The following is a 26,279-nucleotide window of genomic DNA, read 5'->3' as shown; positions in this document are numbered from 1 at the left end:
CCTGCCTCTGCCTCCCGAGTGCTGGGATTAAAGTGGTACAGCACCACTGCCCAGCTATTCTGTGTTTTTCTTAAATGTGTGGTTTGTTGCATTGAGTCCAAGTGGGGAAAGATTTCCAGTCTTTCTCTTCCAACAGGATTTTCTTGTTACTTTGTCCTGAGACAGGGTCTGGTGTAACCCAGGGTGGCACAGACTTAGCAAATTCCTGAGCCTTCCCCGATGCCTCCTGAGTGCTGGATGACAGGAGCAGCCCACCATACCTGGCTTTACTGTACCAACAATGGAAACAAGCAGCCTACAAACTGAGCTTAAAGGACAGCGTCTGAATTCTTTCATGTATTAGATAGACTTGATGCCTCTCTGCATGCCCTCCCTGTTCCTCACACAATGTTATTATACCACACTTGGCCAAGTAGGGGTCATAACAAATTTGCCACTGACATTTTGGGGTCTGCTTTGGAAATACACAAATTATAACACCTAAAAGTGGTCCTCCCTCCGGCTATTAGTCCTGTTGCTTTTAAAGAAATGGAAACAGCACTTTGGCTCACTCATGTAATCACAACACTTAGAATGCTGAGGCAGGAGGATTCTATGAGTTCCAGCACAGTCAGAGGTATATTGTGAATTTAGGTCAGTTTAGGCTACAGTGTGATATCCTGTGTAGAATTGAATAAATAGATAAAATTGAAAGAGTCCAGCCTTTCAAAAGTGTGAACTCTGGCTGTGAAGATAAGGAATGTCTATAATGTGATTAATATTCCATTCCTTAAAGAGCATCTTAAACTTTTTACTACTGTAGACTGATTCATTGTCAGTTTTGATAGAAGTAGGCAGCCCATAACAGCCAAGGTTTGTATAAGAGAATATACGGCAGAACCATTCTCTGAGGACTGAGAAACAGGGAAAATGTATTAGTGAAAATGTACAGGGATAGCATCCGTGGCACAGGAGCCAAGTAAATGACATCCAGCTGCCATAATTCATCAGTATTCTTACCTCTGGGATTAACACCAACTATATGACTGTGACAGTGTAAGGAAGCACAAGTAGGATATTCCTGCACAATTGTCATGTTTCTGTAAATGGGATGTAACACATGAAGTCTATGAACATTAGTAGGTCGGTGCTGATGTTCCTGTTCGAGAGAAGCAAATAATAAGACAGGTTAATGTATCAGCTTGATTATTCCCTTCTACAATAAAACCAGGGAGGTTACACTATGCATGAATATGAGTAAGAAACAAAGGATGTGGGCAGATTTTAAACAGATGTTACAGTTCGACTGTAATGGAAACATAAAAGGAAGATAAAATTAAAGCAGTATCTACTGCTGCAAATAATCCTACAACATGAACAGAATCTGAAATGATTTATAAGGGTTTATTAATTAGCAATAATAGAGGAATCAAATCACTAGATCCAATTGTTGGGCTGAGGAAAATGAAGTATTAATAGATTGATGGATAAAAAGTATCTGGAAGCTGAATCCCTCCTATACCATTTGATTAGCCATCCATGACTTAGTATCTGCCTGTGGAATGGGAGAAGTTTGGACAGCTTTTGTAATAACAAATTCAGTTCATATGAGGGAATCCCACATCTTGCCAGCTGGATAATGAATTCCTATCCTTCTGTGGTAATCTACAAACAAAATTTGAAAATTCATAGTCTGTATAACACTCTTAAAACCTCATTGTTAGTTAGGGGTAACACACCGACCACAGCAGGCACCACACCCACGCAATCGCTGGCACCAAGTCATCCACTCTGATAATTAAGCATGAAGACTAAGAAAAGCAGTTAATATTTTCTGACCATTATGGTATAAATAAATCCATTCCAAAGGTTTATTGTCTTGTGTTATAACCTGTATTTTATGGGTAAAATAAGTAAGTTTAAAGGCAATTAAGGATCCAGATAATACAGAAATGCCTCCTTTGGTCTGAATTCAATAGCTGTAGCTTTTCCCTTGCTTCTTGAGATAATTCTATCCAGGGTTTTAAATAGATTGCTTAGTGGGTAATTAGGAATTAAACATTTTGATTTTGCCTAAATTTACTTGAAATATGATGTACATGAGGCAAGGAAAGAATTTATAAACAAATTTCTCTTCCCTGTGTGCCCTAGCTTCCCTCCATTGTAAAGTTAGCTTGGACACAGGCTCTCTTGGTCTTCATCAAGAAACGGTGGGAACTTAAGATTAGATTGATGATCACGTCTTTTCCCCATCTTCAGGGGGATTTTCAGGCAATGGAGTATGGATAGCTAAAAGGAACTACAATAAAGGAGCTGAGGGGACTGACTGTCACCTGGACAGGAATTGGTGGTACTGTTTTTACTTTCAATTTTACTTGAACAGGAAAAATATTCCTTTTATTTTACTTTTCTATTTTTTGGCTCTTTAACCAGTTTTCAGGTTTGATTACCCAGCTTTGAGTCAGTCTAGAACTCAATATTAATATCCTCCTTATTGTTCTTAAGTATTTGGAAACAGTCCAAATTAATGGCCAAGTGACCCAGAATTGAATGTGGATCTTTTAGCCTAGTTCATCTTCCTTTTCAATATTCTTTTAGACAATGTTCCATACTTCCTCACCTAGAGTCCTTCGTTATGGACTTTGCATGATAAGCCCAGTAGGAGAATTGAGTTGAAGACAAAAGAACCAAAAACAATCAAGTTTGTGATCTGCATACATCCTGTATTCTCCATTCTTCCAGAGTTAACGCTCTCTGCTTTGACTGTGAACCTTCTTGGCCTATGTACTGGTTAGTTTTGTGTCAACTTGACATAGGCTGGGGTTATCACAGAGAAAGGAGCTTCAGTTGAGGAAATGCCTCCATGAGATCCAACTGTAAGGCATTTTTCTCAATTAGTGATCAAGGGGGAAAGGCCCCTTGTGGGTGGGACTATCTCTAGGTTGGTAGTCTTGGGTTCTATAAGAGAGGAGGCTGAGCAAGCCAGGGGAAGCAAGCCAGTAAGCATCCCTCCATGGCCTCTGCATCAGCTCCTGCTCCCTGACCTGCTTGAGTTCCAGTCCTGACATCCTTTGGTGATGAACAGCAGTATGGAAGTGTAAGCCGAATAAACCCTTTCCTCCCCAACTTGCTTCTTGGTCATGATGTTTGTGCAGGAATAGAAACCCTGACTAAGACAGCCTGTTTTAAGTCCAATTTATTCTATTACTTATACAGTTAATTAATTGTGTGTTTAATATGCAAATATACCAATACATCAAAATAACTGTATAATTACTATAATTAAATCAATTATATTGTACATTTAAAACAAATTTAAGTAATTTAAAACAAATTTCTTAAATTACTTAACAATTTGAAACAAATTGGATTAACTCTTGAGTAGTTAATCTAATGGTAGGCTATAGCCTAATAATATTTACCATTAATTTTTGAAAATCAATAAGAGTTTGCAACTGATCTTTCTGATTTGTAACTTTTGTGGTTGAATTTTCTGTTATTTCATAACAGAAATAGTCAATAGAATCTCCTCTCTGTAATTTTTCAGAAACAATCCATAAACCCATGCATGGCAGAATTCTTTACGCTTCCTTAAATATTTCATCTAAAGTATCTGCATCAGAATTAGCCCCCCCCCCAAAAAAAATCCATGTAATGATAAATGATGAATTGAGAAAATTGCTTACAAATTATTTCTAACAGTTGTAGCACAAAATATTGGCATGAAGTTGGAATATTCCTCGTGGAAGAACTTTCCACTGACACCTTTTTACTGGACCACTATTATTGTAAGTAGGCCCTATTAAAGCAAACCATTCCCTATCTTGCTCTTGCAAGGGGATAAGAAAGCACTCTCTTAAATTAATTAGTATCATAGGTCATGGCTTAGGTAATAAAGAAGGTAAAGGAAATCTAGGCTGTAACGAATCCATTGGTTGAATTAGTCTATTCACTGCTCTTAAATCTGTTAACATCCTCCATTTTCCTGATTTCTCTTTTATAACAAACACAGAGGGCTCCATGGGCTGGTAGACTCTGTTGAGCCTGCAGCTGCTCTTTAGTATATGTACTGCCAAAGCAAGCACATCTTCAGCTGCTCTTGTACCAGCTACTCTACTGCCTGTAACGTACTCTTTAGTTAAGGGTCACTGATCTACTCACATAGCCTTGTCAGCCAACCACTTTAAGGGTAGGGCCATTGATATAATTTCAGCAGTGGCTTTGTTTACAAATTTGGAAACTCCATCCCTGTGATGACGTGTTTGGACAACTGACACGGCCTGGGGTTGGTTTTCATGACTGAGATAGATATAGATATATATGGATGTGTGTGTGTGTGTGTGTGTGTGTGTGTGTTTGTGTGTGTGTGTGTGTCAATGCCTTCCCCAAGAACATCTACCATTTCACCCCTAATTTCATCAGGGGTGCTCTCTGGAAATGCAGGAATATTATACTGAGTACCCAAATGTTGTAAAAGATCCATTCACCATAAATGTGCGGGTATATCAGCCACATAAGGTCGTAACTTTCCTAATTTAACCTTCTGGTCCCACACATTTAAGCCATCTCACACTTCTTTTTTAGTAACTTCCCAATTCCCAGAAACTGTGTATAAACTTTTTAAAGTGGGTCACTATGAATTCCAAGACCTTTGTAAAATAATAGTTATATCTGCTCCTCTACCCACCAAACCTTCTATTTCAATACCATTTACCTGCTATTTTAATTTTGACCTCTCATCATAAACAACTGTTCGCCAGAACACATGTTTCCCAGTACTTTCAACCCCTTCTGTTTTTTCTACTAGTGCAGGTCTGGCTTTGATATAGGGAAACAGTAGCAGCCAAGCAATCCTATCACCTGCATTAAAATGCATCTCATTTTTTACATAGGCCATAATTTTAATTTCCTCTTTGAAATCTTCATCTATAATTCCTGGATGCACAATGGACCTTTGGAAAGTCAATCCACTCCTTTCCTAAGTCATTCCTACTGTCCTAGCAGGTAAAGGACCATAAACCCTGTAGATATTTTGTAACATTAAATTTTGGGGGGTAGAGTAAGATGTTTATATATGGCCAAGTCTACAGCAGTACTTGCACTAGAAGCACATGCAGCAGTGCTTGCATGCTACTTTGCAGTAGCATGCACTAGATCTGCAATATTAATCGAAGGTTTTCTGCCTGATTATTATTTCATGGCTTACAAGAAACACACACCTCGTACTTTTTGGCTGCAAGACCTCAGACCAGGTCTTGCATTTTTCAATGATAAGAAAATTGCCTTGGATATCTCTGCTGGACCTACACTTAGGGGTCCAATGGCAACACTTGCCACATTGCCTGCACACACATTGCCTGCACACATCTGGAAGCCTAGGCTGTTTTTCTGGTTTATATTAACAAAAGCCATTACCCTTAGAGATGCTTTGACCCTGAACAAATGTTTTATGAAGCAAGTACAGTATTTCTCACAATTAATGCACCAGATATTTTGAGATCTGAGACCTTCTGAGCAGCTTGGTCACAGTGCCTTTGCAAATGACCAAATTTCCCACAACAGAATCACCAGGCCTCTTGATATTGGAGACCACTAGCTTCACCTACAGTGGCACACATTAGAAACAGTAGTACACACAGGAAACGGAGAGGAAAATGAACTCACGTGAGGACTTTGGGTCTCCCAGATGAGCTCATCAGCCCTAACTGCGGCTACCTTCACTCACTGAGGACATTCTCTGGACGAATTTGTGGTTCTGAGAAAGTGCTAAAAACAAGTATTTGTTCCTCAGAATAAGATAAGATAACCCACAAAAATGGATGGCAGTATAAATATCATTTTCATTTGAAAGTATGTTTTATTATTCAAGTTTTTCTGTGTTCTTCTATACTTCGGTAACACTTTGTATACAATCTAAAAAGAAGACAGTATTCTAAGAATGAAATGGTTCTACTAATCTTATAAGCACCAGTGAGATGACTCAGGAGGAATAATATGCTTGTTGTGCAAGCCCTTACTACATGTATTAGATTTCATGGTGTTTCTCTCCTGTAAGAATTCTTTAATTCCTTTGAAGACGACTATAAGATGCAGAGGTATTGTCCCATTGATTACATTTTAAGGTTTCTCTCCAGTATAAGTTTTTTGATGCATCTGAAGATTACACTGATGTGCCAAAGCTTTACTGTTTCAATTCCATTCATAGGAGTTCTCTAGTATGACATGTTCTGTGATAATGAAGACTACTCCAATATGCAGTCTTTACCACACTGAGTAACTGTGACTTGTAAAGGATTTTCCACATTGAATACACTCAGAGGTTCTTTCAGTGTGGTTTCTTTCATATATTTGAAGATGGTGGAAGAGACGTAAACGCTTTAGCACACTGATTACATTCATTAGGTTTCTCAATATTATGATGTTTTTCATGATTTCGAAGACTACTACGACTTGCAAAGGCTTTACCACATTGATGACACGCATAAGGTTTCTCTCCACTATGACTTCTTTCATGTTTCTGAAGAAGACTGCGACGTGAAAAGGCTTTTCCACACTGATTACATTCATAAGGTCTCTCTCCAGTGTGAGTTCTTTCATGCATTTGGAGACTACTGCGACATACAAAGGCCTTACTGCATTGATTACACTCATAAGGTTTCTCTCCAGTGTGACTTCTTTCATGTATTTGAAGAAGACTCTGACGTGCAAAGGCTTTACCACATTGATTACATACATAAGGTTTCTCTCCAGTATGAGTTCTTTCATGTATTTGAAGACTACTGCGAAGTAGAAAAGCTTTTCCACATTGATTACACTCATAAGGTTTCTCTCCAGCATGAATTCTTTCATGTATATGAAGGTGACTGCGACGTGCAAAGGCTTTACCACACTGAGTACATACATACGGTTTCTCTCCAGTATGACATCTTTCATGTATATAAAGATTACTGCAATATGCAAAGGCTTTACCACATAGAGTACATTCATATGGTTTCTCAAGAGTATGATGTTCCTCATGATTTCGAAGACTACTACGACTTGCAAAGGCTTTACCACATTGATTACATCCATAGGGTTTCTCTCCAGTATGAATTATTTCATGTCGATGAAGATCACTGTTATATGCAAAAGCTTTACCACATTGATTACACTCATAAGGTTTCTCTCCAGTATGCACTCTTTTATGTATTTGAAGATGACTGCGACCTATAAAGGCTTTACCGCATTGATTACACTCATAAGGTTTCTCTCCAGTGTGAGTTCTTTCATGTATTTGAAGATGACTGCGAGTTGCAAAGGCTTTCCCACATTCATCACAATCATAAGGTTTCTCTCCAGTGTGAGTTCTTTTGTGTATTTGAAGATGACTGCGACATGCAAACGCTTTCCCACATTCATTGCAACCATAGGGTTTCTCTCCTGTATGACTTCTTTTATGTATTAGAAGATTGCTGCTACGTGCAAATGCTTTTCCACATTCACTGCAATCATAGGGTTTCTCTCCTGTATGAGTTCTTTTATGTATTTGAAGATGACTGCGAGTTGAAAAGGCTTTTCCACATTCATTACAGTCATAGGGTTTCTCTCCTGTATGCGTTCTTTCGTGTATTTGAAGAGAACTGCGACTTACAAAGGCTTTACTGCACTGACTACACTCATAGGGTTTTTCTCTAGTATGGTTTTTCTCATGTTTTCGAAGACTACGGAAATTTGCAAAGGCTTTACTGCATTGACTACATCCATACGGTTTCTCTTCAGTTTGGATTCTATCATATATTTGAAGAAAATTGTTACAGGCAAAGATATATTGGTTCTTTCCATATCCCTTATGCTCACAAGGCTTGTATCCACAATGACAGATGTTATACCTATTAAAAGAGAAATAACAAACAAAAGGTTTCACACTGCATACACACAGGTGAAGTTTTCATTCCACGTAGATATGTACTATAGGGATTAAGGTTTCTCCATGACTGCAACCTTCTTGCTTCCCATAAACTGTTGTTCTCACTAAACTTTGGAAAGTCACTAGAAGTATATGAGCAACACTAGCTTTACTATGGACTATTTGCTTATAAAGTCTTAGACATACACTAATCCCATAACCAATGGGCAGGCTTTTTATAATACTTGAATGAGATGAAACAAATAAATTGACATTTCAACAATGTGGTTCTCTCAGGTTGTCTAAAATAGTGTCATGTATTAAGATATTGTTTCCTTGTCTTGTTTCTAAAAAGAATGCCTTATAAACACAGCTCAGCTACCTAAAACTCAAGTACACGGTCTTATGAGAATTTATTAATCATCAATATATATAATGCTGTACTTATTTACACTGTTGCTTTTCTTTAAAACTTAAAGGTAAATTAAATTTTCTTCAGTGATACAATTATATCAGCTTGCACATGAAATTTACCTTCTATGTCTTCTATAACTTTGATAGTATTCTTCAACATTGTGGTCTTCCAATTTGTAACCTAAAATACAGGACCAGAAAATTTATGATATATTATTAGATAGTATGCAAATTTTAAGTCAGAATCTTTGGTGAAGTTGAGAAGCATGTCTGATTATTCACCACATTCTTCCTCTGTCACAATAGAAATCACAGTGCACCAATAACCAAGAAACGCTTGTTCCCTTGTTTAGAAAGTGAAAGAAAACTAATATTCTTACCGATAGCAGTGAGGTTCCAGTAGGTTTCCAGCATCACATCTCTGTAGAGACTCTTCTGGGAAGAATCCAGCAAAGCCCACTCTTCATGAGAGAAGTTCACATGCACATCCTCATAGGTCACTGCATCCTAAAATAGCCCACACATGTACATAATAGACATGGTGAGACTGCATTGTAAATATACATTCACTGAGAATATATTTACATAATTCTGGGTGCTCTACGCATTTATTCCTTATCACAGAATTTCAAATGCAGTCAGCAAGTCATTTTACAAGTAAACAGAAAAGGGGGATCACACCACTCATTTTCAGACCTGTAGGAAGCCACCCTCACATTCGCCGTTGCAAGATTGCGCTGACATCCTGTGTTCTAAGTGGTAAACAAATAATCTGCGCATGTGCCAAGGGTAGTTCTCCACTCCATGTGCTCTGCCTTCCCCGTGACGACAACTCGGCCGATGGGCTGCAGCCAATCAGGGAGTGACACGTCCTAGGCGGAGGACAATTCTCCTTAAAAGGGACGGGGTTTCGCCATTCTCTCTCTTGCTCTGGCTCTTGCTCTCTTGCTCTCTTGCTTTTGCTCTTGCACTCTTGCTCTCTTGCGCTCTGGCTCCTAAAGATGTAAGCAATAGAGCTCTTGCTCTCTTGCGCTCTGGCTCCTGAAGATGTAAGCAATAAAGCTTTGCCGCAGAAGATTCCGGTTTGCTGCGTTCTTCCTGGCTGGTCGTGAACGCGTGTAAGACAGACCCACTGAATTCCATAGGCCATTGAGAAAAGGTGACTACTAACAGATAATACAGAGAGACACTCAAACTGCTCACAGAGTATGCTTTAGCAAAATTGTATAAAAATTACTAACTTCAAAAAAGATGAAGAAGATGGATGTGGTGATGTACACCTTTAATCCCAGACCTCAAGAGGCAAAGAGGAGTGAATCTCTAATTTCTAGGCCATCTTAGTCTATGTAGTGATTTCCATGACACTCAGTGCTACTTCATGAGACCCTCAAAACAAACGACAACAAAAAGAATGAGAAAGAAAGCACGCAGGGGCTCAATCAAAATTCCTGCAAAGAGTTAAAATGTACTTCAGCTCAATAATAGCCTATCATAAGTTATAAGGGAAATATAATATCCCTACAAAAGAAAACATTTTTAGTAAGTGACTAAGAGGTCAAGAGTTTTCAAAAATATTGGCAAATAAATATTGATCCAAAATCAACACCAAAAACCATAAGGAAGAAAGATGGGTCAGCAGTTAGGAGCACATGTTGCTTTTGCAGAGGACCTGGATCAAATCCTAACACTCGCTTGAAAGTTCCCAGCCATTCATAACTCCAGATCAAGAGAATCCAATGTTCTCCTCTCACTTCAGGAAACATCAGGCACACAAGCGGTATACATCTATATACATGTATATGTGAACATATATATATATATATATATATATATATATATATATATATATATATATATATATGTACACATATGCACAAAAGATTCATGCACTTTTTTAAGATTTATTAATTATACATAAGTACACTGTAGCTGACTTCAGACACACCAGAAGAGGGTGGTCAGATCTCATAGGGGTGATTGTGAGCCACCATATGATTGTTGGGATTTGAACTCCGAACCTTTGGAAGAGCAGTCAGTGCTCTTACCCACTGAGTCATCTCGCCAGCCCATGTTTTTTGTTCTGTTTTTTTCAAAATCAAAACTCCACAAAGGTAGCAAGAATGTTGAACTGCAATGCGATGATCCTGAAGCCTCAGTATTAATGTCACGAATGGATGCCATCCTGGTGAAAACAATACCCTCTGCCAAGGTTCCAAAGTCAAGCTGTGAGCAAAGCTCGGCACAGGAGGAACGGAGTGACACGTACAAAACCTAATTATGCTTTCTGAGCTGATAGCAGTCCTGCAAACATGGTGGATGTTCCTAAGACCCACCAGACATTCTGCAAGAAATATGGGGAAGCACCAATCCCACAAGGTGACACAGTACAAAAAGAGCAATGATTCTTTGTATATCCAGGGAAAGCAGCATTATAACAGGAAACAGTGTGTTTTTGGTGGGCAGACTAAGCCTATTTTCCACAAAAAGGCTTAAAACTACATAGAAGATTGTGCTGAGACTTGAATGTGTTGAGCCCAACTGAAGATCTAAGAGGATGCTGGCTATTAAGAGATGCAAGCATTTTTAACTGGGAGGAAATAAGATGAGAAAGAGCCAACTGATCAAGTTCTAAGCCAATTTTGTTATGAAGACAATAAAATCTTGACCTTTCAACCCCTTAAAAAATTAATTCTATCAGCCAGCAATATAAAAATAAAATATGTAAGGCCAGAAAATTAGCTTAGTGAGCAACTGCTTCTATTCTACCTTACACTTTTCAGGGATGGAGTGTGTAATGGTGGAAAGGTGTGGATGCATGAGAAGAAAGCATGGTGCTCAGTTTGAACCACCAGAATTCGTAAAAAGATGAAGTGTGGTGAGAAAATAAGCACTCAACACCCTTCCCCAGAGACTAACCTCCTCCAGAAAGGCTCCTCCTCCTAAGGTTCCATAAGCACTGCAATGAAAGCCACAAACATGAGGCAAATGTTCAAATAAACCATCCTACCTGGGAAGAGTTGTCATTCAGCCTACCACATTTCAACACAGGTCATGGCATGCTCCTGTGTAGAGCCTATTCCAGTCATCCCATTACGCAAAACATATTTAGTTTTACTTCAAAGATTGCCATATTATGGAATAGTACCAACATTGTTCCAATGTCCAAAGGTTTTTCTGACACTCCAGGCAAGATTTTTTTTTTAATGGTGAAAAAAAAAGAGTATATTTAGAATTAGCCATCTGGACTCAGTTTAGATGATCCCAATCTTGTTGGCCACATCTAGGGCATCATAATCAGGAGCCAAGCAAACATCCGCCTTCTTCTCTCCGTCAGGTCTTATCAGGGTATTGACTTTGGCCACATCAATGTCATAGAGTTTCTTGACAGCCTGTTTGATCTGATGCTTGTTGGCCTTGACATCCACAATGAACACAAGAGTGTTGTTGTCCTCTATTTTCTTCATGGCTGACTCAGTGGTCAGTGGGAATTTGATGATTGCATAGTGGTCAAGCTTGTTTCTCCTGGGCGCACTCTTCTGAGGATATTTTGGCTGCCTCCGGAGCTGCAGGGTCTTGGGCCGCCGGAAGGTGGGTGACGTTCGGATCTTCTTTTTGTGGCTGTGGATGCATTTCAGCACCGCCTTCTTAGCTTTCAAGGCCTTCGCTTTGGCTTCAGCTTTGGGAGGGGCAGGAGCTTCCTTCTTCGCTTTTGGCGCCATCGTGGCGAAAAGGCTCCAGGCAAGATCTTGACTGTGATATCATATTTTATATATATATATGGCTGCACAATGGCACAGAATACACATACTCTTTCCAACAAAGAGAAAAGGAATAAAACAAAAAAAAAAAAACCTGGACCAAGGAAAGACTGAAATCTTTCTAGGCAAAACCCATATCTTGCAGCTCTGCGTCTCAGTTTCAAAGAGTTTAGATGGCTCTTTCTCTCTGCAACTTCTCTTCTTCACCATGGTTTCATAAAAAAGGATAAATGCCATGTAATTTATAGATTATTGAAACCACATGGCATAAACTGAACGGTCAACACCCATAAATTTCCTGGTGTCACTCCAGTCCACTAAGGAGATGTCAGACTTCCACGCTGTGTGTTTGCTTTGATTTATTTTACACATTGATTTACCTGATGTATATACTCGCTTCCCCAGCCAAATGAGAAATTCTATTAGCTGTGTGGCTTCAACAAATAGTTATCAGTTATCAAAGGAAACTGCTAATGATCTACAATGCTTAGACCTCAAAGACTCATGTGAATTTACATCAGCCTAGACATTCAACCTTGGGCAAACACACACCCCAGGGGAACCAAAACAGCCTGCTGGGAGCTAAGTGAGCTGCTGCCAGTGAGCAGCTAGCACAGCTGGAGGCTGCAGATACAGGTGAAGCTGGGTCTTACAGCCTAACCTCACACCACCCCCGAGAATCTCCATGCCTGTTTCCCCCTAAGACAGTAATGACTCCTCTCTTCCACCTGTGGCATCCATTCTTATGTCTACCCAAGCATATTCTAGGAACCTGTAGTTTTATATTCATTTCTTAGTTGCTTTGACATGAACAAGGTATGGAAAAAGAACATTCTAATATTGTTTCATTATCAACTATTCAAGATGTTTTTTCTGTATTCTGGATTTTACAGTCCTTAAACTATGAGTAACTAATGCCAGATTGCAATCATTTTGGGGGGAGGGAGCAAAAGGGGTTTTTTTTTACTCACATTTTCATATTACAGTTTGTAATGGTTTGTATAGGCTTGGCCCGGGAAGTGGCACTATTAGGAGGTGTGACCTTGTTGGAGGAAATGTGTCACTGTGGGGGTGGGCTTAAGACCCTAATCCTAGATGCCTGAAAACCAGTATTCTGCTAGCAGCCTTCAGATGAAGATGTAGAACTCTCAGCGGGAGATATAAAACTCCTGCACCACACCTGATTGGATGGGGCCATGTACCCACCTTGATGATAATGAGCTGAACCTCTAAACCTGTAAGCCTGCAGCAATTAAATGTTGTCTTTATAAGACTTGCCTTGGTCGTGGTGTCTGTTCACAGCAGTAAAACCCTAAGCCAAAAGTTGGTGGCTGGAGTTGGGTATTGCTGTGACAGGCCTGACCATGCTTTTGTTTGGAAGAATGTAGATTTGGGGACTTTGGATTTGCAAAGCAGTGCTACGCTTTAAATGGGGCTTAATGAGCAATCCTAGTAGGAATATGAAAGACTTTGTTACTAAGAGTGATTTGAATTGTGCAGACCTGGCCCAAGAAGTTTCAGTGGAGAATTTCAATATGTGGCCTAGAGGCCATTTTTGTGCTATTTTGGTGAAGAATGTGGCTACTTTTTGCCCTTGTCTGAAGAGTCTACCTGAGGCTAAGGTGAAAAGAATCAGATTAATTGCACTGACAAAGGAAGTCTCAGAAATGAGTCAAAGTGAAGAAAAACTTAAATCCAGGCTTGGTGGACCATACCTTTAATCCCATCATAGACTTTGTTTTCTGGTTAAGTCCCATGAAGAGGATTTTAAACAAGTGGAGCAAGCTTAGAAAGGAAAAATAAAAAATATATGGTTCAAGTATTAAACAGGTACCAGGAAGTGAAATGGATCCTAATCCTGGGTTCTAGAAGACAGCAGATGAAGGGAGTGGGGCTTTGGGGCAAGATCCTACCCAGCTAAATTTAGATCCAGGCATGGTAGTTCGAGCTTTTAATCCCAGGAGATAAAGCCAAGCAAATCTCTGAGTTCAAGGCCATCCTGGGAAAAAGCAGGGTCTAAGTGAAGAAAAATTTAAATCCAGACTTGGTGGACCATACCTTTAATCCCAGTGTTTAGGAGACAGACATGCAGATTTCTGAGTTCAAAGTTAGTCTACAGAGCAAGTTCCAGGACAACCAAACTTAGGCAGTGAAGGTGTTGAAGAACAGAAAGCTGGTGATAATGTAATCGAACAAGAGAGCCATGTTCCAGCCCCAACAAGCAGCAGAAATCCACAGTTTTGGCCATGTGGCTCTGGCTTTAGAGTCCAGAATAGAAGGGACTACTAGGACAATTGATGCTGGTTAGCTGGAGCTAAGAAATTAGTGGTGATTAAGAAGAGATCGGCATCACTGAAGTGAAATGTTCTGGGAAGTTTTTCTGAGAACAAAGAGGCTGTGTTCCAAAGATAGCCAAGGTTGTACCTCATGCTGCAGCCGTACTTGGTAATGTGTAAGAGTCACTCAAGTGGAACTTGTTTTTAAGGCATGAAGGGGTCATGAAGAGCAGCTAAGGCTTGGCACTGTGAGAGTTCATGGAAGGCCATTGGTGAAGATGCAGCCTCAGTTGTAGTTGATCGCCCAGGACTGAAGGGAACATGCAAAGGAGTTGAGGCTTGGCACCATGATGAGAGCCTATGAGAGACTATTGGTAAAACCTAGTTGCAGTGGAAGACCCTAGTATATTGGAGATGCCACTACCATGGGGATGATCACCAAGAACAGCAGCAGCAATGGAGTGGATCAACCTGAGCTTAGAGTGCTACAGAGAGCAGAGCTGAAGAAGTGATGCTGACCCTTTGGAGGAGTCCAGAAGATCATGTTTGGATCCCAGGCATTAGAACAAAAAGGTATAGTATTGAAGTTGCCTTGAAGGCCCCAAGATGTTTGAGATGCCAGAGCCATGAGATATCTGCTGAGGAAAGCTGCTAAGAAAGAGTGGAACCAGCCCAGAAGAAAGAAGTTTGTTGCAGTCAACAAAGATGAAAAAGGAGTTGGAGATCTGAAGACCACTTTGACATCAGACATGGAAATGTAGAGTCTGGGGTTTGCCCAGCCAGTTTCCTGTCTTGCTTTGGAGATTACAGTTAAGTGACTAGATGGATCTCAGAAGAGACTTTGAACTTTGGACTTTTAACATTGTTGAGAATGCTATGGGGATTTTGGAAGTTGGATTAAATGTACTTTTTATTATGCTGTGGCTAGATATGGCCCCCATGGACTCATATGTTTGAACAAGCCTATGGGGGCCAGGGAGTGGAATGTGCTTGGCCCAGAAAGTAGCCCTATTAGGAGGTATGGACTTGTTGGTGTAAAGGGCTGCAATATATGTGCCGCCACTAGATGGTGCTAAACCATATAAAGCTTATGCCAGCTTTTGCCCAACCCCTGGGGGCTTTAACCTATCCCCAGGGTGCATGAGGATCATGGGTGTTGCTACCAGTCCTAGTTTAGACACGTCACCAAAAGTATTTAAGCCACACACTTTCTGAGCCTTCTTTGTCTACCTCAATATGATATAGAAGTAAAAGTTAACCGTGGAAGAATCTGGTGTGTCCTGTGTTTATTTCCCGCGGGACGGGGATAAGCTCGGGATATGTTGGAGTAGGTATGTCACTGCAGGTGTGGGCTTAAGACCCTCATCCTAGCTGCCTAGAAGTATTCTTCTAGCAGCCTTCAGATGAAGGTGTAGAACTCTCAGTTGCTCCTGCACCATGCCTGCCTAGATGCAGTAAAACCCTAACTAAAATACAGTTCATTATCAAAAAGTTAGAACAGAAACCCAAGCCAGGCCGGGCGTGGTGGTACACGCCTTTAATCCCAGCACTCGGGAGGCAGAGGCAGGCGGATTTCTGAGTTCGAGGCCAGCCTGGTCTACAAAGTGAGGTCAGGACAGCCAGGGCTATACAGAGAAACCCTGTCTCGAAAAACCCAAAAAAAAAAAAAAAAAAAAAAGAAACCCAAGCCATGGAAGAATCTGGAGGCAGAGGCCATAGAAGTTTGCTGTTTTCTGGCTTGCTCCCCATGGCTTGCTCAGTCTGCCTTCATACAGAACACAGGACCAATAGCCCATGCATGGCACAACTACATTTGGCTGGGCCCTCCTGCATCAATCACTAATTAAGAAAACGCTCCACAGCCACTGTCTTAGTTAGGGTTTTACTGCTATGAACAGACACCATGACCAAGGCAAATCTTATAAAGACAACATTTAATTGGGGCTGGCTTACAGGTTCATAAGTTCAGTTCATTATCATCAAGGCAGAAGCATAGCAGCATCCAGGCCGGCATGGTGTAGGAGGAGCTGAGGGTTTTATATCTTTACCCAAAGGAAGCCAGGAACGGACTGGGCATCCTCGGGCAACCAGGAAGATCTCCAAGCCCACCCCCACAGTGACACACTTCCTCCAACAAGGCCACACCTTCTAATAGTGCCACTCCATGGGATGAGCATATGCAAACCATGACAGCCACTTTTTAGTCTTTGTGAATTTCATATCATGTACCCCAATACCTCTCATCTGCCTGCCCCTTTGTTTCAGCCCTCTGCCCTTTCAACTCCCTCCACCCCAGAAAAAAATCTTGTTGTGGAAGCCATTGTGTATGTAGCACAATGTGTCTCACAGTATAAACTTTTGTCCACACATCTGAGTTGCAAATGTTCATTGCAATGAGTGACTGATCTGGTTTGAGTCCTCTGGCCTCTACTACCTCCCCGAATCCCCCTCGGATATCCTGTTGTCCTCTGTTGTGGAGATCCTGGAACTTTAAATCTGCAAGTGAAGCCCCCTTCATGTGCCCCAGCAGTTCAAAGATGAAGTAGATGTTGGGTTGACTTAACTCATAGCCCTGGATATTAACCTGAGTGGTAGCTAAGTTGGTCACACCAACAGCTCACCCACACCCATACCACCAGGGCCAGCTTTACTGTCCTGCTTAAGCAAGGCATAGGCCAAGCCCTCCCAAGTGCTGCAGCCACTGAGTGGCAAGGCCAGCTCTCCTGCTTGATATAGGTGGCAAGGGCTGGGGCGGGGGTAGTCTCTCCCTCCAAACAACAAGGAGGGGCAGGACCAGCACAGACCAGGGATGTCTGATGGCTTTTGGTAGTAATACAGGCCATGGACATCTACATGGACACCTGCTGCTGCAAGCCCTCTGACCCGGACATGAGCCTCAGCAGCTGCACAGGCCAGGACTTCACCGTGGCCTCAGGGACATAGCATTCTACTCACGTCGGGCTGCTTTTTTCACCTTTGCATCTGTTGAGCCACTGTTAAGGCCAGAAAGTTGTGCAATTTCAGGAAGCCAATCTGGAGCAAGAATGAGGCTGAAACATGTCCAAATCCCAAAAATCTTGTCCTGAGACCACCAGGAGGTAGGACTGTTCCCTCCTTCGAGTCTGCATGTTCTAGTGCACATAGGCTCTACAACCCCAACCCTCTGCCACCCTGAGATAGCTACATAGCCTGGAGACCAAATTGCACATTTAGCTTCCTCTCTCCCTGAGGACACGCCCAGCAAGCGCCTGGAATTCCTCTTCATGCTAATGGAGTGTGCCCAGCACCTCAGCACAGCTAATGATGTACACTCACTGAAAACCCACCAACCTCCCAAAGTCCATATGGCCCCTGCTACCCCCAACAAAGGAGGGCTGTTTCACTGAGAATCTCTCCAAGGCTTTTTCTCCCCTGCATTCAAGCTGGCTGGATCCTGCAAATACACCCCACCTGCATAAGCTTCTTTGCTTTCATTCCAGGCATGTGGATATCAGTGCCTGGTTACCCTGAGAGAGGAAACAGAGCCAGGGAATAAAGCCTAGGTCACCTGATCTGTACAAGCTGCTCTTAAAAAGTCACCTGCACATCAGCTTTCTACAGCAGGTATTCAGTGGCTAGTCACACAAGAGAACCACTGTGACCATGAGAACTGGACTCAACAGGTAGCAAGGTCCTCTTCTCTTGAAATTACAACTGGAGGAAGTTTTGTCTGTCTGTTTCAAATGTATAATGTGGCCACTACATGTTTGTTTCTGACTGGTCTTAAATATTTGCATATACAATGTTCTACATGTTTTGGTTATAGATCAATGGCTTATAAGTTATTGGGTATGGTTAAAAACCTGTAACATCTGTATCAAAAAGTTAACTTAAAACTCCTAACTCAGGGTGGGAGCCATTCTGGGCAGTAATACTGGGCATGAGCTAACCAAGAAAACGTGTCCAAAGATACTTTAAAATAAGGAAAAGATTTTATATAATTAATTTCTGTCCTGTCTTAAAACCCAAGGGTGTGTGTGTGTGTGTGTGTGTGTGTGTGTGTGTGAGTATTAAAACTGCACCTCCATACAGTCATGTACAAAACAAAAAAACAAAAACCTTTACAACTTTGTAACATAAAAGTAAGCCAGTTGTTACTGATTTTGGAAACACTGAGTTGTTTACACTGTTAAATCTTGGTTTTGGCCAGGCGTGGTGGCGCACACCTTTAATCCCAGCGCCCGGGAGGCAGAGGCAGGTGGATTTCTGAGTTCAAGGCCAGCCTGGTCTACAAAGTGAGTTCCAGGACAGCCAGGGCTATACAGAGAAACCCTGTCTCGAAAAACCAAAAAAAAAAAAAAAAAAAAAAAAAAAAAAAAAAAATCTTGGTTTTGCCTTCTAAAAATGACTGTGCTCTCTGACTTCACCCTTTACACAGGTACTTTTTCAATACTGGAAAACATACAATTGAGAAATTTTAAACTTCTTTTTAAAAAGTTTAGGAATTTTACAAAAAAAATTAAAAACTGGACATTTTAGAAACAGCAAATTTTTTAATTTATAAGGCTATGAGACAATTTAAAGTTCATCAGATATTTTATTGTAATGACCTTATCAATATATGATCTTGATGGATAGATAAATAAGACTAATAAATATCACAGCTAAACACCAGGCCACAAAATTCCTATCTTATGAGGCAACAGAATAATGACTTTAGACAGTCTGATAAGGAACTTGAAACAGTTTCTCAACCTATGGGTTGAAACCCTTTGAGAATCAAAAGACCTTTCTGCAGCGGTCCCCTAGTGTTGCCAGACTGTCATATGTTTGTTTTAAGGTTGTGGTCACAACAACATAAAAGAAGAATTATGTTAAAGGATTCCAGGATTAAAACACTAAGAATCACTTGCTTAAAAATATGTCTCTCTGGGCTGGAGAGATGGCTCAGTGGTTAAGAGCACTAGCTGCTCTTCCAGGGGTCCTGAGTTCAATTCCCAGCAACCACATGGTGGCTCACAACCATCTGTATTGGGACCCAATGCCCTCTTCTGGTGTGACTGAAGACAGCTAGTGTATTCGTATAGATAAAATAAATAAATAACTTTTAAAAAAAAATATGTCTCTCAGGCTGGAGAGATGGCTCAGTGGTTAAGAGCACCGACTACTCTTCCCAAGGTCCTGAGTTCAAATCCCAGCAACCACATGGTGGCTCACAACCATCCATAATGAGATCTGGCGCCCTCTTCTGGTGCATCTGAAGACAGCTACAGTGTACTTAGATATTATAATAATAATAAATAAATCTTTAAAAAAAATATGTCTCAGCCGGGCGTGGTGGTGCGCGCCTTTAATCCCAGCACTTGGGAGGCAGAGGCAGGCTGATTTCTGAGTTCGAGGCCAGCCTGGTCTACAGAGTGAGTTCCAGGACAGCCAGGGCTACACAGAGAAACCCTGTCTCGAAAAACCAAAAAAACAAACAAACAAACAAAAACAAAAACCAAAAAAAAACATTTCTCTCTTTACCTATCTATTCCGACTAACACAGACTGACTTAAAGATACATGTCTAACCTTAGCTTAGAAAAAGCCTCTACAAGACTGGGTTGTAGGTAGACCTGCAAGGCATTTTTTTTTTTAATTAGCAATCAATGGGGAGGACCCAGTCTACTGGGAGTGGTGCCATCCCTGGGCTGGTGGTCCTGGGTTCTATAAGAAAGCAGGCTGAGCAAACCATAGGGAGCAAGCCTTCCATGGCCTCTGAATCAGCTCCTGCCTCCAGGTTCTTTCCCTGTTTGAGTTCCCATCCTGATTTCCTTCAATACTGAACAGTGATGAGGAAGTATAAGCCAAATAAACCTTTTCCAACCTGTTCTTTGGTCATGATGTTTCATCATAGCAACAGAAAAACTAAGACACCTACCTACATGACACATTGTTCTAAAAAAATAAATGAATGAATAACCACTTGCAGAAAATTGAATGAAGTTCATAATAAGTGAGAAGCACTGGAGAACAGAAGCAAATAGAGACGAGAGCAGTAATGCACGTACAAAAATGATATTGTGAAAGTGATACTGCAGTGGTCTGAGTGAGAATGACCCCCGTAGGCCCCTATGTTTCACTGAGTGGTCATCAGGGAGTGGCAATGCTTGAGAAGGATCGGGACACGTGGCCTTCTTGGAGGAAGTGTGGTCTTAGAGGAAGTATGTGACTAGGGGCGTGACCTGAGTTTCAATAATTAGTCAGGAGGGAGTGGCACCCCTTGGCAGAGAATAGGAGGGGTGGTGTTGTAGAAGAAAGTGTCAGTTGGGGTGTACTCCGAGGTTTCAAGGGCCCAAGCCAGGACCATTGGCTTTCTCTCTTCCTGCTGCCTACAGTTCCAGATGTAGAACTCTCAGTTAACATGCCTGCCGCATGCCACCACACTCTTGACCATGATGACAATAGAATAAATTTCTGAAACTGTAAGCAATCCCCAATTAAATGCTTTCTGTTATAAGAATTGTCATGGTCTTGTCATAGCAATAAAATACAGGCTAACTGTATTAGTTAAGGTTTCCATTGTTGTGAAGGGACACCAAGACTACAGACAGCAATTCTTACAAAAGAAAACATTTCATTGGAGCCAGCTTACAGTTTCAGAGACTTACTTAGTCCATTATCATCATGGCAAGAAGCATAGCAGCATCCAGGCAGACGTGGAGCTGGAGAAGATCCTGAGAGTTCTAAGTCTTGGTCTACAGGCAGAAGAAGAGGGGGACCGTGTCACACTGACCACATTTGATCATAAAGGAGAAGTCAAAGGTCACCTCCACAGTGGCACACTTCCTTCAACAAGACCACACCTACTCCAACAAGGCCACATCTCCTCATAGTGCCACTCCCTAGGAAGCAAGCATTCAAACACATGAGTCTATGAGAGCCATATCTATTCAACCCACCACACTAAGTCACATATTGAAACTTGGCTTTTAAAAGAGATTAGAAATAAATAAAAGATCAGCTAGATATTTTTACTTTAAAACAGAATAAATTCTTTCCTGGTAGAGAAAATGCATTCATAGGTGACTATCTGGCCTGGCCTGTGTAAATATTAACTGCTGGGTGCTGTACACAGGCCAATCAATACCCTGTGTCTCAGTCCCCTACCAGAGTGAAAAGAGCCAACCAGATTTGCATTTATTTACCCACATGAGAGAGTTATTCAATTGAAAATTTCATTAGCCCAAAATAATATCCCAAAATTGGACCCACCAATTTGGTTTGGCTTCATTCATATGGTCTGAATTGATGTATGCTAGTAAAAGTACACAGAAAGTCACTCACCTGACACATCAGCACCTTCTTTATAACAAAGACCCCAGCAGTTCACTGAATTAAACAACCTATAATTCAGCTATTGCATAGCCTGTCTCCCCCTGCAATGGACACAATGAACTTTTCCTTCTATTCTGGTCTCAAGGGAGAAGCCATATTCCACACACAGAGCCTTATGGACAGCCCACGACATGAGTCACATAGATTTTTTTTTTTTTAGAACCGTGTGATGTTACAAACCTTTAATCCAAGAGTTGAGGATGTTGACTCTGAAAGGGAACAGGGCCTGTATAGCCACATAGTGGGATGAAGGCAACCTGAATCAACATAAGAGACCTTCTCATAAATTTATTTTTTTAAAAGCCCTACCTGGACTGGTTGGGCCTCATGTTTTACAAAGAACATCAGCTATGAACAAAGCTGTCTCAGACTCTGAAAGAAGACAAGTGGTAATAGAAACCTTGGCATATGGAAATGCAAACACTGAATATTTAAAAAGATATTAAATCATTAAAGGCAGGGGCAGCGCCCATGTACAAGTGGATAAAGGAGACAACTGATATTGTTCTAACATGCATCATGCTAATATCATTTGTTACTAGCATTAACATGGTGGCACAAAATTATCCATAGCTCCTGTTGCAGAGCATCTGATGTCCTCTTTAGTTTTCTGTGGGTACCAAACACCCAACTGATGAACACATACATTGAAGCAAAAACACTCATGCACATGAAAGAAATTTAGTAAATAAAAAACACATACCCTCATAACACTTACATGTCCCTTTGAATGAATACAGGAATACCTAGAAATGTGACAAATGTCTGGAGCCAAAACTGTAACTATGTTATAAAAACAATCAATGAAATCAACCAAAGTAGAGAAATTCAAGGATTGTAGACAAGAAGTCTCAATATTATTTTAGTGCAGAATCTGAGCTATAGATCCAACAAATGAAGAGTCTAACGATTCCTGCAATGAACGACAGAAAACAGATGACAAAACATCATCATGAATGAAAACATGAGCACACAAGGCTGAATAAACAGCACAGAGACACCGTCTGACTTCTAAGTTACCCTACACCTGCGATAAAGACTGTGCTGTTTGAGAAAGAATAAAAAGATCAGCAGAACATAAAAAAACAATTAGAACAAAATCGCAATTAATATTCGGTCGATTTTGACAACTTAGGCAGGGAAACACAGTGGGTCTGGCCTTACTAACACACGTGAATTAACACATGCGAATGTGTTAATGACACAGTCTTTAGACCTGCGCAGAATTCACTGTAGATGTACCCTACGCGTGAATGTCAAGTGCCTAGTAAGAACTTGTAGAAGACGCTAAGGAAACTAGAGCTCTGCCAGTCAGAACACTTGTCTTCCCTGACAATAAAAGCCGCGCATGCGCGCGCCCTGCAGAATGACGCGAAGAGTTTCCAAGCAATTTCTCAGGCTGTGCGCAGGCGCAGCCAGGGGACCTGTGCCAGGGAGAGGTCCGGTTTCCGCCTGCGAGGGGCAAAGACCCTCAGTAACCTCAGGTGAACGAACGGAATCACACCGGGCGCCGCGTCCAACAGACGGTTCCCGCACCCCGGGACAACCCCACACGGGCTCCCGCGGATCCTCCCCGCGTGGGGACGGCGGCCCCGCTCACCATGGCGCGGATCCCCAGCTCGCCCTCTCTCCTCACAGCTCCTAGCAGCTGGTCTCAGCACGGAACCCGGAACCACCAAAGCCTCCCTCAGAAACACAGCGGAGCCTGCAGCATGGCGGACCGGAAGTACCCGCCTCCATTCTAACTGGCATCCGTATCCAAGCCCTGAGTGGCTAGTAAGGCCTTGAGTGACAGGAGCGGCTCCCTTAGCTACAGTGGCTTGCATAGACCCAGCATTGTGGTACACAGCCCTGGGCGGCTCCACCCCAAGTACAGAACTGTCCTACTGGACAGACCTGCAGAGAGACTGTAGAACTTACACCGTAGTGCAAACTTGTCCCTGCACTATTTCTGCACACAGTAGGCACTACCTCGTGTAGGCATAGGGTGTCTAGCATACACATCGTTACTCTGTGTGCACTGTGTGATCCTCCTGCTCACAGCTGAAAAGAGGTCATATTTAAGCAACCTGATTGATATTCATCAGGCATTAGCAATGTCTATAAGACTCACTAAAGATTGCTCGAATGTCTCTCAACTGAACACTGTTGGCCAAATATTAACACTTTCCCAACTTTCTGTGGTGGCAATGACCTTTCATGCCACCTTTTGGGAGGTGGAGGCAGGGCATTAAAAGTTTCTGGTCTGAGACCAGAAACACAATTATGGTCCCCAAAGGGGAGATTCCAGGGTGATGACCTAGGATTCAAAAATTAAAAGTTTGGCATCGCCCAGCTATGGTGATGCATACCTTTAATGCCAGCACTTGGGAGGCAAAGGCAGGTGGATCTCTGTGAGTCTGAGGCCAGCCTGGTCTAGCCTTTCAAAAGTGTGAACTCTGGCTGTGAAGATAAGGAATGTCTGTAATGTGATTAATATTCCATTCCTTAAAGAGCTTCTTATACGTTTTACTACTATAGGCTGGTTCGCTCTCAGTTTTGATAGAAGTTGGCAGCCCATAACAGCCAAAGTTTGTATAAGAAGAAAGCATACTATGAAGCATTCTCTGAGGACTGAGAAACTACCCAGAATTTTTTTTTTTTAAGTATCAACAAAAATGTACAGGGATGGCGTCTGTGATGTTTTGTATATCCTTGGACCAGGGAGTGGCACCATCTGAAGGTGTGGCCTTGTTGGAATGGGTGTGTCACTGTGGGTGTGGGTATAAGATCCTCACCCTAGTTGCCTGGAAGTCAGTCTTCCACTAGCAGCCTTTGGATGAAGACATACAACTCTCAGCTCCTCCTGTGCCATGCCTGCCTGGATACTGCCATGTTCCCAACTTGATGATAATGGACTGAACCTTTGAACCTGTAAGCCAGCCCCAATTAAATGTTGTTTTTTATAAGACTTGCCTTGGTCATGGTGTCTGCTCACATCAGTAAAACCCTGACTAATACAGCGTCTGTGGCACAAGAACAAAGAGAATGACATCCATCTGCCACAATTCATTAGTATTTTTACCTCTGTGATTAACTACTGCTATTTGACTAAGGCATTAGGGAACACAAATAGGATATTCCTGCACAATTGTCCCATTTGTCCAAGTAGGATGTGACACATGAAGTCTATGAGCATCAGTGGATAGGTGTTGATGTTCTTGTTCTGGAGAAGTAAAAATAAAACAGATTAATGCATCAGCTTGCTATTCCCTTCTGCAGTAAAACCAAGGTCAGACTGTCTGAGAATGGGTAATAAACAAAGGATCTGGGCAGGCTTTAGCCAGATTTTGTAGTTCCATTTGTAACAGTAGCCTATCAGGAAGTGAAGACGAAATTAAGGCAATTTCTATTTCTGGAAATAATCCTACAACATAAGCAGAACAGCATAAGCAGAATGGTTATTAGTGAACCATCTAAGGGTAGGGCTGTTGGTACTACAACAGTGGCCCTCCCATATAAAACTGGAAACTCAATCACTGTGATGTCCTGTGTTTGGACAACTGGCACAGCCTGAAGTTCTTTTTCAAAACATCAGTATCTTCCCAAGAGGCATCTACCAGTTCATCCCGAGTTTCATCAGGGTTGGCCTCTAGCACTGAGGGAATATTAATCTGATCTCACCCCTGTTGTAATAAATCTTGTCCCCATAATTTATGACTATGTCAGCCACATAAGGCCTTACTTAACTTGACTATTTGTCTTCCCAGTCACTTAGGAAACTCTTTTATCTGAGATAACTTTCTAATTCCTAGAAACTGTGTATAAACCTTTTCAAGTGGCCATTCTGAATTCCAAAATGTTTGTGAAATGAGTTACATCAACTCCTGTATTCACCAAGCCTTCTACCTCAATACCATTTACCTGCGATTTTAATTCTTGCCTCTTATCATTAACAACTGCTTGCCAGAACACACATTTTCCAGTACTTCCAAACTCTTGGGGTTTTTTTTTTCCCCTATGGGAGTGTTTTGCATTTGATGCAGGAAAACAGCAGCAGCTGAGCAATCCTATCACATCCTATCAATCCTATCATTTGCTTTTTTTTTTTTTTTACATAGGTCATAATTTGAATTTCTCCTTTGAAATCTTCATCTATAATTCCTGAATGCACAATGAATCTTTGGAAAGTTAACCCAGTCCTTTCCAAAATCATCCCTATTATCAAGGCATGCAAAGGACCATAAACTCCAGTAGATATTTTATAACATTGAGGTTTTAGAAGTAGAGTAAGGTGTTTATCTATGGCCAGGTCTAGAGTAACACTGCCTGCAGAAGCATACATTACATTTGCAATACTTAGTTAAGATTTTTCTGCCTGCTTGCTATTTCCTGGCTGACAAGAGTCAATTAGCTCGTACTTTTTGTTGTGGGGTTTCAAGTCAAGCCCCCAAGCAATCTCCTGACTGTAAAAATTTGCCTGGGATATCTGCTGGACCAACACTTCAATAGTAAAGGGCAACCCTTAACACATTGCCTGCACAATTCCAGAAGCCACTACCCTTCAGGATGCCTTGTTCACTTTTCCTGCACAAAACCCCTTATTTCTTGCAATTAATGCACCAGTCAT

The 26,279-nt window shown here is 41.4% G+C and overlaps 1 long non-coding RNA gene and 2 pseudogenes across 5 annotated transcripts; 1 reads left to right on the top strand and 2 right to left on the bottom strand.

Moving 5' to 3' along the window:
* Positions 1 to 1,566: 1,566 nt before the first annotated feature.
* Positions 1,567 to 23,787, bottom strand: Gm10777. 5 transcript variants are annotated; one of them, XR_380630.3, is made up of 6 exons: positions 22,374 to 23,462; positions 21,851 to 21,927; positions 20,944 to 21,030; positions 8,659 to 8,785; positions 8,399 to 8,459; positions 5,817 to 7,847 (listed from the first exon to the last, which is right to left on the bottom strand). It is a non-coding gene; the product is annotated as a predicted gene 10777 (long non-coding RNA). The 5 variants fall into 5 exon arrangements; XR_003948920.1 differs by having other exon boundaries at positions 23,271 to 23,462; XR_003948921.1 differs by lacking the exon at positions 21,851 to 21,927 and having other exon boundaries at positions 23,271 to 23,462.
* Positions 10,306 to 13,450, bottom strand: Gm8290 (annotated as a pseudogene).
* On the top strand, positions 10,588 to 10,910 carry Gm46194 (annotated as a pseudogene).
* Positions 23,788 to 26,279: the final 2,492 nt, after the last annotated feature.

The sequence above is a fragment of the Mus musculus genome, chromosome 10 (genome assembly GCF_000001635.26).
Source record: "Mus musculus strain C57BL/6J chromosome 10, GRCm38.p6 C57BL/6J".
Lineage (NCBI taxonomy): Eukaryota > Metazoa > Chordata > Mammalia > Rodentia > Muridae > Mus > Mus musculus.
This window is presented reverse-complemented; position numbering and strand designations above follow the sequence as displayed.